Source organism: Schistocerca serialis, chromosome 9, assembly GCF_023864345.2.
Source record: "Schistocerca serialis cubense isolate TAMUIC-IGC-003099 chromosome 9, iqSchSeri2.2, whole genome shotgun sequence".
NCBI classification, from domain to species: domain Eukaryota; kingdom Metazoa; phylum Arthropoda; class Insecta; order Orthoptera; family Acrididae; genus Schistocerca; species Schistocerca serialis.
Genome location: NC_064646.1, coordinates 322,651,551 through 322,671,980, shown reverse-complemented (window position 1 = coordinate 322,671,980; position 20,430 = coordinate 322,651,551).

The following is a 20,430-nucleotide window of genomic DNA, read 5'->3' as shown; positions in this document are numbered from 1 at the left end:
TGTACGGGTATGGAGACAACCTCATCAATCCTTGGACCCTGCATGTCAGCAGGGGACGCTTCAAGCTGGTGGAGGGGTGTGGCGTGTGGCGTGTGCAGTTGGAATGATATGGGACCCCTGATACGTCTAGATACGACTCTGACAGGTGACACGTACCAAAGCATCCTGTCTAATCTCCTGGATCCACTCATGTCAATTGTACATTCTGACGGACTTGGACAATTCCAGCAGGACAATGCGACACCCCACACGTCCACAATTGCTACAGAGCAGCTTCAGGAATATCTTCTGAGTTTCAACACTTCCGCTTGCCACCAAACTTCGCAGACATGAACATTATTTAGCATATCTGGGATGCCTTCCAACGTGCTGTTCAGAAGAGATCTCCACCGCCTCGTACTCTTACGGATTTATGAACAGCCCTGCAGGATTCATGGCGTCAATTCCTTCCAGCACTACTTCAGACATTAGTCGAGTCCAAGCCACGTCGTGTTGCATCGCTTCTGCTTGCTCGCTGGGGCCCCACACGGTGTTATGGAAGCGTATCAGTTTCTTTGGCTCTTCAGTGCATAAGGGTACCGGTTTTACCGACTGGGTGCGAAACCGTAAAATCGTATGAAATCAGCGAAAGAAATAGCTCGTGAACTCCAAAGTGGTACCAGCAGTCCACATAGAACAATCACCGTGCTTAGGGAGGCAAAAAGAAACGGGTGCAATTGTCGAACGGCTCCTCATAAGCCACACATTTGTATAGTCAGTGCTAAGTGACGCTTCAGGTGGCGTAAATAGCGACGCCACTGGACATTGGACGATTGGAAAGGAGTGATTTAGAATGATGACTCACACTACAACCCGTGGCAATCCTATAGCAGGGATTAGGCTTGTCGAATGGTTAGAAAACGTTACCTGCCATCATCTGTACTACGAACAGCGAAGTACAGAGGAGGTGCTTGTACAGCATAGCTGTTTATCTTGGTTAGGGTCTGGTCCCGTTATTTCTCCTAAGCAAACGCTAAATGCCGAATGATGTGAGCAGATTTTAGAGCATTGTGTACTGAATACAGGAAAGCAACAGTCAGGAGACGGGGACTGATTGTATTAGTATGAGAATCCACTATGTCATAAAGCAGCATACGTGAGTCAATAATTTGTGGAAAATAACATCCCTGAATTGGGCTGTCTTGCCTAGAGTTCCGAGGTGATCCAAATGGAATGCATCTGGGATGAGTCAGACTGTGATTCCTCCAGAGACATTCAGACACCTCACTGAAAGAGTTCCCAACAGACCCGTGTGGACACAGCTTGTATTAATGGTGTCCGGATACTTTTGATCTGGTGGTGTTCAGTGATGAGCCCATACGTTACTACCAATGCCAACGAGACCGCAGCCGCCCGGTGAGGAAAGTATATGAGTGGAACTTGGAAGAACGTGGGATCACCCGAAGGATGATACGGGCCAGAAACCGGAAAATTCACTGACATCAACGACTTTGATAAAGTGCGCATTGTTACGGCCCGGCGCCTGGGGTCAAGCATCTCGGAAACGACGAAGCTGATCGGCTCTTCGAGTGCTAGTGTCGTCTGCATCTGTGGAAAGGTGTTCAAGGACGGTGAAATCACACGGTAGGTGAAAAGATATTGACGCCAGCGTCTAATCACAGAACTCAGAGGTCGGAGCGTGATTCGCTGTAGGATAGGGGCCGATCTGTGGAAGATCTGACGACAGAGTATAATGCTAGTGCAGACACAAGTGTCGTAGAGCGCACAGTTCAGCACTCATTGCTGAACACGTGGTTGAGCAACAGGTGCCCCCCTACCTGTTCCCATGTTAACCCTACGTAGTCGTAAGGTGCGATTGTAGTCAGCGTGGGTTGATGGAGATTGGACAGTGGATCAGCTGCTTGAAACATGCTCCGAGCCACGGATCCAGGCCAGTATGGCCAGTATTATTCTGCGATTGACATTCACATGGACTTCCATGGCAATGCGGTAGCAATCGAATGCACCATGACAGCCGTGGACTAAGTGAACAGCCGGCCGCGGTGGTCTCGCGGTTCTAGGCGCGCAGTCCGGAACCGCACGACTGCTACGGTCGCAGGTTCGAATCCTGCCTCGGGCATGGATGTGTGTGATGTCCTTAGGTTAGTTAGGTTTAAGTAGTTCTAAGTTCTAGGGGACTGATGACCACAGCTGTTAAGTCCCATAGTGCTCAGAGCCAATTGAACCATTTTGAACTAAGTGAACATTATTGCAGACGACCTGCATCCCTTAATGCCTGATGTGTTCCCCGAGAGCGACGGCGTCTTCTACCTGCATAACTGTTCATGTTAGAAGGGCAGAACAGTGCTACAGTGCTATGAGGAGCGTGATAGCCAAATCACTTGGTCACCAAATTCGCCTGATGTGAATCCGATGGAGCACATCGCCTTAAAACTTCTCTCGTTTATAAGATAAACCAGCATGTTGAGTACTTGAAGGGCGTGACCAGCTGCGTCATTTTTATGTGGGTAAAATGGCATTATACAGGGCGTTTATAAATGAATATCGGTGTTTTAACGCTTTATAATATTTATTAAACTGAACATACAGTTATAAATGATATGTAAAATGAAAGAGTAACTCGAACAGTTTTACCAAGGACCTTATAAATGTTCAACGTGAGCACCATTTGTCACACGGAACACATCAAGTGTATAGCCGAGTTCTTCCCAAACGTTGATAAGTGTGTCTTCAGTGATTGTACCAACAGCTGCTTCAATCCGGTTTTTTAATTCAGGGAGGTCTGCTGGTAGTGGAGGCACGTACACACGATCATTGATGAAGCCCCAAAGGAAAAAATCGCATGGCGTCAGGTCGGGCGAACGTGGAGACCATGCAGAGCAAGCCCTGTCATTGGGCCCCCTGCGTTTGGGAAGAACTCAGCTATAGACTTGATGTGTGCCGTCTAACAAATGATGCTCACATTGAACATTTATAAGGTTCTTGGTAAAACTGTTTGAATTGCTCTTTCATTTGACATATCATTTATAACTGTAAGTTTAATAAAATAAATATTATAAAGTGTTAAAACCCCGATATTCCTTTATAAACACCCTGTATTGTAGTGTTCATGGGAATGAAATGGCTGATGAGCGTGGAAAAAAGTGGCTATCATGGGCTTGCAATATGACGGGTTTCTTAACCCAGTTCAAGGACATGCTAAGAAACAAGTTGGACTATGAACAGGAAAGATCTCATCCCTCCAGAGTGAAGCACAGAATGCACCGCTGTTCCAAGCCTACTAAACGATCTGTACCACGAACTTTTCCAGTAATAAAACCACAAGTAGAGTTCAATCAAGAACGCTTGAAACAAGATCTACGCCTACTTTGAGGGTGGACACGAAAAACTGTCAATTCGGTCAGAAAGAGGACATTAACCACATAATGATCGCCTAGCTGCGATGAAGCCACGCAACGCATTTTTGTCAGACGCTCGGTATTGGTACATAGTGGACATTACACCATCACAACGCACCTGTTTATCCAAGACGCCAGGTTTTTCACGCTGCTATCAGACTTTCTTATTGAAGATGTTATGGAATGACGATCAAGGCAAAAAAAGCAACCAAACTCTGTGATGAGCTATAGTTAAGAAATTGTGTGTATGGCTGGAGGTGGGAAAGAGTGTAGCTGTTGGACGTATACTGCGGATTTTGACCGGACGCATAACTTTTAAGAAAGTTGTGAAATGTGAAAAAGGATAGTGTAACACGTTTCAGGTGTGTTGCCGTTCCACTAATGGCCCAGTGCGACAGGATCAGGTCATCTGCATGGCACGTGTACGTGACTTGGAGAAACCAGCTCTCGTCCGGCATTGTCTGTAACAGCCAGTCATCGTTACCGCTACACAACATTTGAAACTCACTCATTAATTCACTGCGGCTCTGAGGTGAAGCCATGCCCCACGCGAGGAAAGCTAGCAAACTCCAAGCAGCCCAATATTTTAGGATGTTAATTATGTAAAGTAGTCTGACACTAAAGAGCAAGTCACTGCTGCCAATCACGTAGCGCGTGGAAACGAAGATCGGCAGTGCGTTGGTGGTCGGAAATTCCGTCCAGAGCATGTTACTATCGGAAGCGCAGTGAGCCCAAATTTGTATCGGTGAACAAAAGCGAGCCGGCCGAGGTGGCCGAGCTGTTCTAAGCGCTACAGTCTGGAACCGCGCAGGTTCGAATCCTGCCTCGGGCACGTGTGTGTGTGTGATGTCCTTAGGTCAGTTAGGTTTAAGTAGTTCTAAGTTCTAGGGGACTGATGACCTTAGAAGTTAAGTCACATAGTGCTCAGAGCCATTTGAACCAATTTGAACAAACGCGAGATTCGATTTGAAACTTCCTGGCGGATTAAAACTGTGTGCCTTTCGCTGGCAAGTGCTCTACCATCTGAGCTACCCAAGCACGTCTCATGCCCCATCCGCAGATGGTAGAGCACTTGCCCGCAAAAGGCAAAGGTCCGGCACACAGTTTAATCTGCCAGGAAGTTTCATATCAGCGCACACTCTACTACAGAGTGAAAATTTCATTCCGGACATTCGATTTACAGGGCAACTCACGATGTAATAATGTCGAAGTTCAAAAAAGAGAAATATGGTAACGCTTCATAAATTGTACCACTTTAATCATTTTTATGGTTTTATTGAAATCTAACACATACCACCTAAATCTGATACTAATAATATATAGCCCATTATGTCAGACAAGTAGGCCGAAAGTTTCAAAATAACTTTTCTACAGTTTAAAACATATAACATAATAAATGGAGAGGTGCGAAGTGGTACAATTAATATGCAGGGTTTTTAAATTGCACCACTGGTATATTAAATTATACCACTAACATTTTCTCTATCGTAGCAAGAAATACAGAGAATTCGAGATTGTGACCAACATTTATTTTAATTTTTAAGACATAAGAAAGCAAATTTGAACTATAAATACACATTCATTACCTACAACATTGGGTCTGAACATTAGCTACACGTTCAGATTTGTAACTGTCACAACTATGTACTTACTTCCTAGAATTTACTTTCGCACACGAGCTGTGGAAGAATGCACATCATTTGAGGACTTAAATCATTTCTTTCTCCTGCCCAAGTTCTTGTGAACCTCAGCACGAAGGCGTATTGCCACGTTTGGTTTTGCTAGTTTAAGTTTTGTTAGTCCTGCTTCTGTTTTTCTGACAAGAGAACCTCCCCATCGCACCCCCCTCAGATTTAGTTATAAGTTGGCACAGAGATAGGCCTTGAAAAACTGAACACAGATCACTCGATAAAACAGGAAGAAGTTGTGTGGAACTATGAAAAAACTAAGCAAAATATAAAAACTGAGTAGTCCATGCCCAAGGTACGCAACATCAAGGAGAGTGTGAGCATAGGAGCGCCGTGGTCCCGTGGTTAGCGTGAGCAGCTGCGGAACGAGAGGTACTTGGTTCAAGTCTTCTCTCTAGTGAAAAGTTTAATTTTTTATTTTCAGACAATTATCACAGTTCAGGCACTCACACATAATCAACTTCGCTCTCCAAAATTCCAGGGCATGTTCAGATTTGCTTGGGCATATGCAGGATTTGACGGTCTACACACGGAAACATTTGAAAACGTAAAAAACATATGTTCTGACAGAGCACAGGGAAAACTGTGCGACTGTGGAACTGTTGCAGTCATTTGTTGCAGTTTATGTGACAAACTCTTATGTTTTCATCACTTTTTTTGGAGTGATTATCACATCCACAAGAAAACCTAAATCGGGCAAGGTAGAAGAATCTTTTTACCCATTCGCCAAGTGTGCAAGTTAGGTGGGTCGACAACATATTCCTGTCATGTGACGCACATGCCGTCACCAGTGTCGTATAGAATATATCAGACGTGTTTTTCTGTGGAGGAATCGGTTGACCTATGACCTTGCGATCAAATGTTTTCGGTTCCCATCGGAGAGGCACGTCCTTTCGTCTACTAATCGCACGGTTTTGCGGTGCGGTCGCAAAACACAGACGCTAAACTTATTACAGTGAACAGAGACGTCAATGAATGAACGGACCGATCGTAACTTTGCGAAAATATAGAAAGTAAACTTTTCACTAGAGGGAAGACTTGAACCCAGGACCTCTCGTTCCGCAGCTGCTCACGCTAACCACGGGACCACGGCGCTCCGGAGCTCACATTATCCTTGATGTTGCCTATCTTGCGCATGGACTACTCAGTTTGTATATTTTGCTTATTTTTTCGTAGTTCCACACAACTTCTTCCTGTTTTCTCGATTGATCTGTGTTCAGTTTTTCGAGGCCTATCCACTGTGCCAACTTATAACTAAATCTGAGAGGGGTGCGATGGGGAGGTTCCGTTGTGAGATTCTTTATATAACGGGAGCCTCTTGTAAGAATTCCTGGTGATCTCAACAGCAGATGATGCCGAGCAAATAATATTCTTCCACTGATCAATAGCCCAGGTTTTATGGCTTTGGCACAGCGTTTCCCCGTTATTGGCGTCTGCATCATTGCTGAGCGGTTTTGGAAATGCAGCTCGCCGTGCAGTTCCCTGTTTATGGTGCTTCCTTCGAGCTGTTTTCGTGCTCATAGGGTTCGCGAGTGAGACATTGTTCTGCATTGACTTTTACAGCTGTTGTTTCCTTATATTTCGTCATAGTCCTCTTCACTGACCGTCTGTCACGATAGCTCAATACATACGTTCGTCCGCGGCGTGACTTAGCGGATAATGTTTTTCTGCTTTCCCTGTATGTTGTACAAATTTTCGATACGGTGCCTGAACAGTATGAAATTTCACAAATAGTGCATTGACGATGGGCTCTAACTCATGAACCCTCATTTAGTTACTTAAGAAGTTGTGGTGATTTGCCTAAATTATAAATTAATACAAGGTCAATTAAAAAAATTGTGCTGACGCACACTAACGATAGCAAACAAAAAGATACGCAATATCTTCCCACCACAGGTGCAAGTAGGCTGTTTTTAGGTTTTTATGTTGGTAACGCCACGTAGCGCTCTATATGGAAGTCAATGACTTTGCTGTGTGCAGTCTGTGGCTGGTTTGCATTGTTGTAATATTTGCTATTGTAATGTTGGGCACTTGGATGTGAACAGCGCGTAGCATTGCGCAGTTGGAGGCGAGCCGCCAGCAGTAGTGGGTGTGGGGGGAGAGATGCAGAGTTTTGAGAGCGGACGATCTGGACGTGTGTCTGTCAGAAGAAGGAAATTTGTAAGACTGGATGTTATGAACTGATATATATATATATATATTATGACTTTTAAACGCTATTAAGGTAAATACATTGTTTGTTCTCTATCAAAATCTTTCATTTGCTGACTATGCCTATCACTAGTTAGTGCCTTCAGTAGTTTTAATCTTTTATTTAGCTGGCAGTAGTGGCGCTCGCTGTATTGCAGTAGTTCGAGTAACGAAGATTTTTGTGAGGTAAGTGACTCATGAAAGGTATAGGTTAGTGAGGTAAGTGATTCATGAAAGGTATAGGTTATTGTTAGTCAAGGCCATTCTTTTGGAGGGATTTTTGAAAGTCAGTTTGCGTTGCGCTAAAAATATTGTGTGTCAGTTTAGTGTTGATCAGAGTAAGTAAAGAGAGTAATGTCTGAGTACGTTCAGTTTTGCTCAGCTGTTTGAAAATCAAATAAGGCAGAGGTTTATCAGCACAGTAAAATATAAATTTTTCAAAGGGGATGTTTCACAGGAAATGTAAATAGTTCATCTCCCGCATTAAAAAACTGCTCTCTTGAGAACTAACGACGCCACTTTACAACAAATAGACGCCTCTGTAATAGCCGTGGCCTGGATATCGATGGAACTGCTGGGAAGTAAAAAGCGATATATCGATCAGTGATGTGGAATAAGCACCGCGACGTGAATGGAGAAATTCTTGAACTAGAACGGGAAGTTCAGTAGCTGCGTTCTCATTAGATTCGAGTCGGCTCGACAGGTGCGCTGCAGAGCTACGAATGGTTTTTCCGGTTTTCTGTCAATGCTCCGCAACTGTGCTTCTTGCTGCAAAAACAGCCTCGTGCTTTCATATCGCGTAACAGCGAAAGCGCATATTTGCATTCAGAACCTGCCCCATCCGGCGGGCGTGTTCAGCCTGACTGAACAGTGTCAGCACGTCATGAGCCGCAACACTGATCTGCCACTCCGTCACTGATGCACGCATTTATTATATCCTCTTTAGCGTGCAAAGACTTTTTTTGTTGCCTTCAGCTTGTTTCTATCTTGTCCAATCACACAGTTCTGTAAGCTCCTGAGCTTCGAGCACATCTTAAGGTCATATTCGTAATCAAACGGTAACGCGTCTTACGGAAACACAACCAGTTCCACTTTCGTGTATCACATATATGGCAATGAACCTGATTGTGATTCGTGAAACAGGTTACTGCCTAACCACAAATATGATCTGAATATGGGTGACATGACAAATTTACCAGATAATCAGTACCACTGTTAGACTGTACGTTGATGAGGTTCTTGTCGCTATTCACTGCGGGTAAGAATCGTCGTCGGCCGATCGAAAGGAGATGCAGAAAAACTGGACAAAATGCCGGGTGGACATAATTAAAGTGCAGCTGCTCTCGGAGGTGAGTGTGGGACGTAATTAACGTATGGTATCGAAACTTAGTACGTATGGTAATCGTTAATACAGGACCGATTTGCGGTGGAAAACAAATTAGTTTAAATTATGGCCTCCAGGCGTAAATCTGGCGTTGTGCGCTGTTTATATATTGGTAAGGTACACACGCTGTCGTTTGACAAGCCATAACGTGAGTGAACAGTATGGCTGTCGAGAACAGAGACCGTGCACTATTAGTGAAACTGTTTTATGTGAACGGCAGCAATCAAAAGTGTCCTATCGTGGTGGAAGCTACTCACGAGGCTGCTGTTGCTGGAACTGTCCATGCAGCACGTGTTTCGGGTAGTACAAGCGGTCGTTCAGTGTCACGAGAAGTTTCCGTCCCACGGTCAACAGTACCGAAAGTTTTGGGGCCGATTTTGTACTGGTACCCGTACAAAATCCAGACGGTGCAACAAATGAAACCTCATGATCCGCGCAAAGATTTAGTCCTACAGATGGCTCTGAGCACTATGGGACTTAACTTCTGAAGTCATCAGTCCCCTAGAACTTAGAACTACTTAAACCTAACTAACCTAAGGACATCACACACACCCATGCCCGAGGCAGGATTCGAACCTGCGATCGTAACGGTAGACTGTAGCACCTAGAACCGCTCGGCCACTCCGGCCGGCTAAGTCCTACAGAAAAATCAACAAGTTCTTTTTGCAGGAAACTTAATGTAGGTAAATTTTCTACTGAGATGTGTATTCGCTGGAGGTCACTGTTTTCAAGTTATTCAAGGAACATGTACAAACGTGACCTTCAAACGCACTCCGACTCGCATGCTCATCCCTCACCAGAAAAGATATCTAGTATGTACACTAACTATTCCCGATTCCATTTCTGACCTCTCTCGATTGGGCTATTACTCCACCAGTATACTTGGTTATTTCGGTACCATTATTAATTTAAACGTGCGCTGAAGGTCATAAAACAAAAGCGACTTTTGTAAATTTTAAGCTAAAACTAAATACGTTGACAATTCGATCCACACTTAATCTGAACGAGCACAGTAGTCTCGCAGTCAGACGGCCTGAAGAATGCAACGATGTAATTGTTCATTTTATGCTGTTAAAATACACTAAATTGTTCAGTAAATTTACGCAAACGTCAGTTTTACAACCAGTAAGTGCTCCACTAATCCGGTGACGTAATAAGGTTGTAATAATTCGTGCACCCGCAAATTTTTGTACAGTGCTATGAGGGAGCGCCACGAACAAGATACTAGAAATCCTAGGTGTGAAAGTGGGAGTGGGTCTGAGGATCATTTTTCGTATGTTTTTCTTGAATAACTCTAAAGCTACGGCCTCTACCAAAAACATATCCCTGTACAAAATTTAAGTGCAAGAAGGTGTTGTTAATTTTTCTGTAGAACTAATAGTATGCGCGTAGCGAGCGAGAAAACATGAAAAATCTTGCGCGCTGCTTATGACGGTCAGATATAATATTTCAAGTAGCATAAAACAACGTTTGTAGGGGCAACGGAATCACCCTGTAGAGAGAGTAGTACACTACTGGCCATTAAAATTGCTACACCACGAAGATGACGTGCTACAGACGTGAAATTTGACTGACAGGAAGAAGATACTGTGATATGCAAACATTAGCTTTTCAGAGCATTCACAAAAGGTTGGCGCCGGTGGCTACATCTAAAACGTGCTGACATGAGGAAAGTTTCCAACCGATTTCTCATACACAAACAGCAGTTGACCGGCGTTGCCTGGTGAAACGTTGTTGTGATGCCTCGTGTAGGGAGGAGAAATGCGTACCGACTTTGATAAAGGTAGGATTGTAGCCTAATGCGAATGCGGTTTATCGTATCGCGACATTCCTGCTGGCGTTGGTCGAGATCCAGTGAGTCAAAAAATGGTTCAAATGGCTCTGAGCACTACGGGACTTAACTTCTGGGGTCATCAGTCCCTTAGAACTTAGAACTACTTAAACCTAACTAACCTGAGGAGATCACAGACATCCATGCCCGAGGCAGGATTCGAACCTGCGACCGCAGCGTTCGCGCGGTTCCAGACTGTAGCGCCTAGAACCGCTCAGCCACGCCGGCCGGCTAGATCCAATGACTGTTAGCAGAATATGGAATCGGTGGGTTCAGGAGGATAATACGGAACGCCGTGCTGGATCCCAACGGCCTCGTATCACTAGCAGTCGAGATGACAGGCATCTTATCTGCATGGCTGTAACGGATCGTGAAGCCACGTCTCGATCCCTGAGTCAACAGATGGGGACGTTTGCAAGACAACAACCATCTGCATGAACAGTTCGACGACGTTTGCAGCAGCATGGACTATCAGCTCGGAGACCATGGTTGCAGTTACCCTTGACGCTGCATCACAGACAGAAGCGCCTCCGATGGTGTATTCAACGACGATCCTGGGTGCACGGATGGCAAAACGTCGTGTTTTCGGATGAATCCAGGTTCTGTTTACAGCATCATGGTGGTCGCATACGTGTTTGGCGACATCTCGGTGAACGCACATTGGAAGCGTGTATTCGTCATCGCCATACCGGCATATCACCCGGCGTGATGGTATGGGGTGCCATTGGTTACACGTCTCGGTCACCTCTTGTTCACATTGACGGCACTTTGAACAGTGGACGTTACATTTCAGATGTGTTACGACCCGTGGCTCTACCCTTCATTCGTTCCCTGCGAGACCCTACATTTCAGCAGGATAATGCACGACCGCATGTTGCAGGACCTGTACGGGCCTAACTGGATACAGAAGATGTTCGGCTGCTGCCCTAGCCAGCACATTCTCCAGATCTCTCACCAATTGAAAAACGTCTGGTCAATGATGGCCGAGCAACTGGCTCGTCACAATACGCCAGTCACTACTCGTGATGAACTGTGGTATCGTGTTGAAGCTGCATGGGCAGCTGTACCCGTACACGCCATCCAAGCTCTGTTTGACTCAATGCCCAGGCGTATCAACGCCGTTATTACGGCCAGAGGTAGTTGTTGTGGGTACTGATTTCTCAGGATATGCACCCAAATTGCGTGAAAATGTAACCACATGTCAGTTCTAGTATAATGTATTTCTCCAATGAATACCCGTTTATCATCTGTATTTCTTCTTGGTGTAGCAATTTTAATGGCCAGTAGTGTATATCCTTCGCTACGCATGCGATCTGACCAGTGTGGCATGCACGTAAGCGTAGAGTGCTGGGAGCCAGACACACACAGACGCCACTTCCCGCCACCCCAGCGAGCCAGCTGCGGCCGCTCGCTACCCAAGGCACGCAGACGATAAATAACGAGGAGCCCCTGCCCTGTCCGTCAGAGCCGCTCGCTTTCCCGATCGCCGCAGCGTTCCGCACAACGAGACTCTGTTCTGTGCCTCTCCCTCACACGCTTCCGCGTAGACTTGTTTCCGTAAACACTGCACCAGCGTACTCTTAACTCCTATTTCTACCCTGCGGCGTTAGCAGTCAGAAGTGCTGTAACTGAACAAGTTCGGCTGGAGCACTTTACGTCACAGCTCGGGAAGTTTAGGGCTTTCTAATTTCCCGCCATCTAGCGACTTCAGTTGGTACTAACTCCACAACGGGTCTCAGCTCTGTAATTTATTCTCACGATCGTGATCATAATTCAGTCTACGTCTCTATTTTTTATTTAATTTATTATGCATTTAATTTCTAATTTCTTTCCTTTTTCGTTTTATCCGAGTGTTCGCATTTTGTTTCCAGGCTCATTAAAAGCTATCAAGTTTCAAATACGTTATTGTAACGTATGAAAAGGAATCGACAGTTCAGTTGCAACCACTTGGTAACTGGAGTCTCTAAAATCCAAATGAAGTATTACTGCCGGCCGCTGTGGCCGAGTGGTTTTAGGCGCTTCAGTCCGGAACCGTGCTTCTGCTACGGTCTCAGGTTCGAATCCTGCCTCTATCATGGATGTGTGTGATGCCCTTACGTTCGTTAGGTTTAAGTAGTTCTAAGTCTAGGGGACTGATGACCTCAGTTGTTAAGTCCCATAGTGCTTAGAGCCATTTGAACCACTTGAAATATTACTTATTATTGTTTAGTGAAATCATTAACACCATTCGACTGTTTTTATTATTTTTTATTTATTTCACAATTGCGATTTCGGCAGAAGAGTCATTTTCAAGTGCAACACTGTCAAGTGAAACCAATAAAACGTATGGGTAACGAAGTGCAAGGCATAATGTGGTTACATATGATAAACACAATTTAAGGAGCATTACTTACAAACTTAATTTTTACATGGTTCGTGATTGCTACAGCACTTCGTTGGCCTGCATTATCACAGCATCGTACGTGAAACTGTGTCAGTCACGCGTAATGTTAACTGTAATCCCCGTTGTTAATTCAACTCACATCTAATGATGAGATGACCGGAATACAGGGTGTTGGAGATACAAAAGGAGATATTTTTATTGGTCACTGAGGAAAGCATTATATTAGTTTCAAAATTTTAAACATGGCCGAAGCATCAACTGTTGAATACGGTAAATGATAACAGTCAAACAGTTGCAGAATAAAGATTTATTGAAATCCTTGACCACGGTTTCGGTATATCTAAATATACCTCCATCAGAAGAAAAAATACTAAAATCACATCCTGCAGTGGAGATGCATACAACAATAGTTCCAAAGGTGTTGTCAGTAGTTAAAATTAAAATGTCACTTTCATGTGTACAGCATAATTATGAAGAGATGGTCGATGCGAACACGAGACATTATCAGTACTTGATAATGTCCTCCTCTATTAGCATCTACCAGCAGTACAACGTAACGTATTGCACAGCCTGCAGCATACTAGCGTGGTTCGAAGAGCATCAGGATGAGTTAACTGTACTCCCCTGGCCATAAAACTCTCTTATCTAAACCCAGTCCAACTCGATCGGGCTGTTTGCGTCATGGATCCTCAACCGAGAAAGCCTCGCGCAGCTGGACACTTACTGGAGTCGGCTTGCCCCCACATCCCTGTCAAGAACTTCCAGAACCTCACTAACTCCCTTCCTATGCGTCTCGCAACGGTAAGCGCTAAAAAGGGCTTTTGATAGGTGATCGCATTGATGTGACTGGACAGTGTATTATTTCTACTATTATGTGTATCATTGTTATTATTATTATTATTATGTTAACATGAAAGAATGGTACATCACCGGGACCAGGCAATATCAATCTGGAGTGCCTGAAATATGGTGGTGACAAAACTGTGAAACTGATAACACAGCTCTTCAACAAAATGATACATGGAGATTCAATGCCGAACGAGATGAAGCTAGGTTACATTAATACCATATTTAAGAAAGGGGATCGCAAAATTCGTTCAAACTATCGAGGAATTTGTGTTAGAAACACATTAAAGATAATTTTTGCGAAAGTAATTAAAAACAAACTGGAAAAAATTTTTAGAACCCAAGACGAACAATGTGGATTCACGGCTAGGAGATCATGTGTAGACCATATTTCCACATTACGACAGATTTTGGAGAAACATAGGGAAAAATCAAAAAATATAGGATTAATTTTCATAGATCTAGAAAAAGCGTATGATACTGTTCCAAGAAAATTACTTTGGAGAGCACTACATATGGCAAACATAAATCCTTCCTTGATTAACATAATACAACAGATATATAAAGATAACATTTGCCAAGTGAAAGTAGGTAATAAACTTTCACAGAAATTTAGAACAAGCAAAGGCCTTTTACAGGGCTGTCCCATGTCACCATCATTATTTAAAACCTATATACACTCCTGGAAATTGAAATAAGAACACCGTGAATTCATTGTCCCAGGAAGGGGAAACTTTATTGACACATTCCTGGGGTCAGATACATCACATGATCACACTGACAGAACCACAGGCACATAGACACAGGCAACAGAGCATGTACAATGTCGGCACTAGTACAGTGTATATCCGCCTTTCGCAGCAATGCAGGCTGCTATTCTCCCATGGAGACGATCGTAGAGATGCTGGATGTAGTCCTGTGGAACGGCTTGCCATGCCATTTCCACCTGGCGCCTCAGTTGGACCAGCGTTCGTGCTGGACGTGCAGACCGCGTGAGACGACGCTTCATCCAGTCCCAAACATGCTGAATGGGGGACAGATCCGGAGATCTTGCTGGCCAGGGTAGTTGACTTACACCTTCTAGAGCACGTTAGGTGGCACGGGATACATGCGGACGTGCATTGTCCTGTTGGAACAGCAAGTTCCCTTTCCGGTCTAGGAATGGTAGAACGATGGGTTCGATGACGGTTTGGATGTACCGTGCACTATTCAGTGTCCCCTCGACGATCACCAGTGGTGTACGGCCAGTGTAGGAGATCGCTCCCCACACCATGATGCCGGGTGTTGACCCTGTGTGCCTCGGTCGTATGCAGTCCTGATTGTGGCGCTCACCTGCACGGCGCCAAACACACATACGACCATCATTGGCACCAAGGCAGAAGCGACTCTCATCGCTGAAGACGACACGTCTCCATTCGTCCCTCCATTCACGCCTGTCGCGACACCACTGGAGGCGGGCTGCACGATGTTGGGGCGTGAGCGGAAGACGGCCTAACGGTGTGCGGGACCGTAGCCCAGCTTCATGGAGACGGTTGCGAATGGTCCTCGCCGATACCCCAGGAGCAACAGTGTCCCTAATTTGCTGGGAAGTGGCGGTGCGGTCCCCTACGGCACTGCGTAGGATCCTACGGTCTTGGCGTGCATCCGTGCGTCGCTGCGGTCCGGTCCCAGGTCGACGGGCACGTGCACCTTCCGCCGACCACTGGCGACAACATCGATGTACTGTGGAGACCTCACGCCCCACGTGTTGAGCAATTCGGCGGTACGTCCACCCGGCCTCCCGCATGCCCACTATACGCCCTCGCTCAAAGTCCGTCAACTGCACATACGGTTCACGTCCACGCTGTCGCGGCATGCTACCAGTGTTAAAGACTGCGATGGAGCTCCGTATGCCACGGCAAACTGGCTGACACTGACGGCGGCGGTGCACAAATGCTGCGCAGCTAGCGCCATTCGACGGCCAACACCGCGGTTCCTGGTGTGTCCGCTGTGTCGTGCGTGTGATCATTGCTTGTACAGTCCTCTCGCAGTGTCCGGAGCAAGTATGGTGGGTCTGACACACCGGTGTCAATGTGTTCTTTTTTCCATTTCCAGGAGTGTGGATATTAGCCTTAGAGCATGGTCTCGTAATAGTATGGGATTAAAAATAAGAAATGTAGTTTACCTACATCATTTATTGTTTGCCGATGATCAAGTAGTCGTAGCACAAGATGGGGAGGATGCTAAATATATGTGCATTCAACTAGCAGTAGCATACAAAACTTGGGGTTTGAAGATTAATTACCAAAAAACAGAATACTTGACTAATGATTCAGATGAGCTATACATTGAAGAAAAGAAAATCAAAAAGATAAACACTTTCTGTTATTTGGGATCCATTTTAGAAATCAAGGGAAAATCAGAGTCAGAAATCAATAAAAGAATTAATAGCGGACGGAAGGTCATTGGGATGCTTAACTCAGTCTTATGGAGCAGGAATGTAGTGAGCAGAACTAAAAAGTTAATATACAAATCCATATTAGAGAGTGTGGTTCTGTATGGAACGGAGACCTGAACAAGTAACCTGAAGCACATAAAAAATTACAAGCTCTAGAGATGGACTACTGGAGAAGATCGCCAAGAATCTCCAGGAAAGAAAAGATAAAGAACACCGGAATAATGAGGATAACGGAAATAAGAGAAAGAATATATGTCGTAATGGATTGGAAGAAATTACAGTGGTGCGGGCATGTACGACGAATGGAGAAAACCAGAATACCAAAACTGATACTGGAGTGGGAACCGGAGGGGAGAAGAAGAAGAAGACGACCCATGACCACCTGGCTCCAAAATGTACAGCACACAATGAGGAGAATGGGCGCAGAGGAAGAGGACACACAAGATCGAAACACCTGGAGGAATATTTTGAAAATATAGTTTAAGAACGTTTATTCTTTGTATTGTAGTTTCCGAGTAAATTACTATGTTGGAGATAAGCGTTTGTAATGAGGAAAAGCTCAAAATAATAAAATAAATTTATTATTTAGTTTGTGTTACAGTTTTTGCCAAACATTACTGTGTTATCTAAGTAAGCCTTCATTGTAAAGTACGTATTACATAATAGGTTGTTTTCTTACGTGTTATAGACAGCATTTCCACTTCAGGTTCTCATATCTTATGTAGATGCACCATCGTTTCCTCCTCTCTTACGAAACATGGACGACTTAGTGGCAGTCAAGAATTCTCGCAGCCTCAACACAACCAGCTTGAATACTCTGTACTTGTCTTTCGATAAGACTCGTGGCCGACAGCACTATTTGTTTCGAGTGTGATTTATTCGCGTAGTCTTATTCCATAGAACTTCTCTCTCTGTTATACACGATAGTGAAATATTTCCTTGTGTAATCAGAAATTTTCATTAAAAAAAATTCAGGAACATCAAATCTTTCAACTATATAGCAACTGTATTCAAATAACAATTAAAATTATGGCGATGATAATTATCATAATCGCTTTCAACTAGAATGATCTGGGAAAATCTTGCGGAATCTAAATGAGAATGGATGAATTGGACTCGCCAAGGCTTTAATATAAAATATGAACAGTATTGGCCATGTTCACTTTCCACTGCGCACCGCTTTGCCGCTAAACGAATATTATCCAGTCACATATGCGACGCAATGTTCACAGAAATATATTTTCATTTATTTGGCGTTAATGGCACGGAATTAAGGCCTTTGGTAAATCAGGGTTAATTATAATTTACGTGGTTTAGAGTCTTATTAACGTTGCGTGTGAAGCGCACGGATTGTGCTGCTCTCGATCCGTAATTCTGTAATCCATGCAGATTATAATGGAAATTTTATCTTGTTCTAGGTAAGCTTTCATAAACGAGCGTAATTCAACTCGAAAATCTCATTTATTATGATGCGGAAAAGTTGCAGATATCTCGCTTTTCGACATAGTTCACATGACGTGAATGGCACGCATTCCGACCTTCGTAAGTGAGAAGAATTCTTTTGCTTGTGAATGCCGTCGTTAGTACATCGTGGTTGTCACTTCTATGCCGATAGTGAAATGCTTGCCTCCTAACGCTTCTTTGAAAGCCGCTCGGGTCTTCAAGACATATAGATTTCCTATTCTGTACCGTTGCAACGTGTGGACGGGCAGTTTGGGGACGAGCAATGTCGTGCTGCATCATAGCACTAGCAGTCAGAAGCCGTCATCGCTTACTCTTGATTGCAGGACGTAATTGATTTCGTATCAGATTTGAGTATAGATTACTGGTCACTGTTGGTCCCTTTACTATGTAATGCTATAAAATTACCCCTCTTGAAACCAAGAAGGGAATGAGCATGTCTTTTTCTCCCGATGGAAGAGTGAGAAACATTTTTGGTTTTGCCGAAGGCCTATGGCACCATTTCTTGCTCGATCTTTTCGTTGCATGTTAGTGACACAGCACCGTCTCGCGTCCTCTAACAATTCTATCCAGAAATCCTTCAGCTTCGGCCTGGAGAATGACGCAAGACTTCCTCACAGGTATCTACGTGACGATCTCTCAGTCGTGTAGTTAACTGTCGTGGTATCCATCTTGTGGACACTTTATTTTTTGAAATTCGTGGTAAGGTCTTATGGGACCGAAGTGCAGAGGTCATCGGTCCCTAACCCTACACACCACTTAATCTAACTTAAATTAACTTACACTATGGACAACACACACACCCATGCCCGAGGGAGGACTCGAACCTCCGACGGGGCGAGCCGCACGAACCGTGACAAGACGCCTAAGACCGCGCGGCTACTCCGCGCGGCACACTTTATTCAATCGTAACATATCATGGACACTCTTTTATACCAAATGAATATTGATATAAAAAGTAGTTGCTTTTTCGTTTACAGTAGCTCTTCCATTGCGGCAGTGTTTTCGTTCGTCACTACTCGGGTTGCCTGGTACGGGCGCAGAGCGTCTTTCACGAATGCTGCGCCTCTTTTAAACTTTCTGCACCACCCGTACAGTCGCTGCAGAGACACACAGGGCCACCCTTCGATGCATTTAAATAGTACTTCAGCTTGATAACAGAAAAAGAAAAAAATTTGTACCGCAGACGGTGCTCCAGTGCGTTGCAAGTCGACAATGGGGAGGAAATTTTTGCACTGACACAGGTTTCTTTTCTGTAAAGCAACAACGGACTACCATTTGTCGAAACAGACGGATGACTCCAGAAAACTCTCAAATCTGTAGAACAACTTTCAGAAACTGTATTGCACATTTGTTTTCGTAATCATCTTCACACTAATATAAATGGTTCAAATAGCTCTGAGCACTATGGGACGTAACTTCGGAGGTCATCAGTCCCATAGAACTTGGAACAACTTAAACCTAACTAACCTAAGGATATCACACACAGCCATGCCCGAGGCAGGATTCGAACCTGCGACCGTAGCGGTCGTGCGGTTCCAGACTGTAGCGCCTAGAACCGCTCGGCCACTCCTGCCGGCCACACTAATACAGGGTGTTACAAAAAGGTACGGCCAAACTTTCAGCAAACATTCCTCAGACACAAATAAAGAAAAGATGTTATGTGGGCATGTGTCCGGAAACGCTTAATTTCCATGGTAGAGCTCATTTTAGTTACGTCAGTATGTACTGTACTTCCTCGATTCACCGCCACATGTGTGTGCTGACGAGAATCCGCACGCAATTTTGCCATCACGTCATCAACACAGATTATCTGTGAACGTTTGGGCAGGCATTGTTGGTGATGTCTCGATTGGGCCCCATGTTCTTCCACCTACGCTCAATGGAGCACGTTATCATGATTTCATACGGGATACTCTACCTGTGCTGCTAGAACATGTGCCTTTACAAGTGCGACACAACATGTGGTTCATGCACGATGGAGCTCCTGCACATTTCAGTCGAAGTGTTCGTACGCTTCTCAAAAACAGATTCTGTGACCGATGGATTGGTAGAGGCGGACCAATTCCATGGCCTCCACGCTCTCCTGACTTCAACCCTCTTGACTTTCATTTATGGGGGCATTTGAAAGCTCTTGTCTACGAAATCCCGGTACCAAATGTAGAGACTCTTCGTGCTCGTATTATGGACGACTGTGATACAATACGCCAATCTCCAGAGCTGCATCAGCGCATCAGGGATTCCATGCGACGGAGGGTGGATGCATGTATCCTCGCTAACGGAGGACATTTTGAACATTTCCTGTAACAAAGTGTTTGAAGTCACGCTGGTACGTTCTGTTGCTGTGTGTTTCCATTCCATGATTAATGTGATTTGAAGAGAAGTAATAAAATGAGCTCTAACATGGAAAGTAAGCGTTTCTGGACACATGTTCACATAACATATTTTCTTTCTTTGTGTGTGAGGAATGTTTCCTGAAAGTTTGGCCGTACCTTTTTGTAACACCCTGTATACATTGAGCTGGTAAATAATCTGCACTGCATCCGTTTCTCAAACTGTAACGAAAATCAGCAAGTGAAAACTTTCTCAGAACCAATCAGAAGGTGAGGAAAAAACAAAAAGAATTTTTGCGGTTTTAGATGGCCTTTGGTGAGATTTCACGGATCACAAAATCGAGTCAAATTTACAAAAAAAAAAAGGAAAGGCAGTACGAGCCCACTTAGTAGTAGGACACTGAACCCCCTCTGGCCTGTAAGAATAAACAGATTCATTCGAAAAGGTGCCATAAATCCCTTGTATCCTCTCCTGAGGC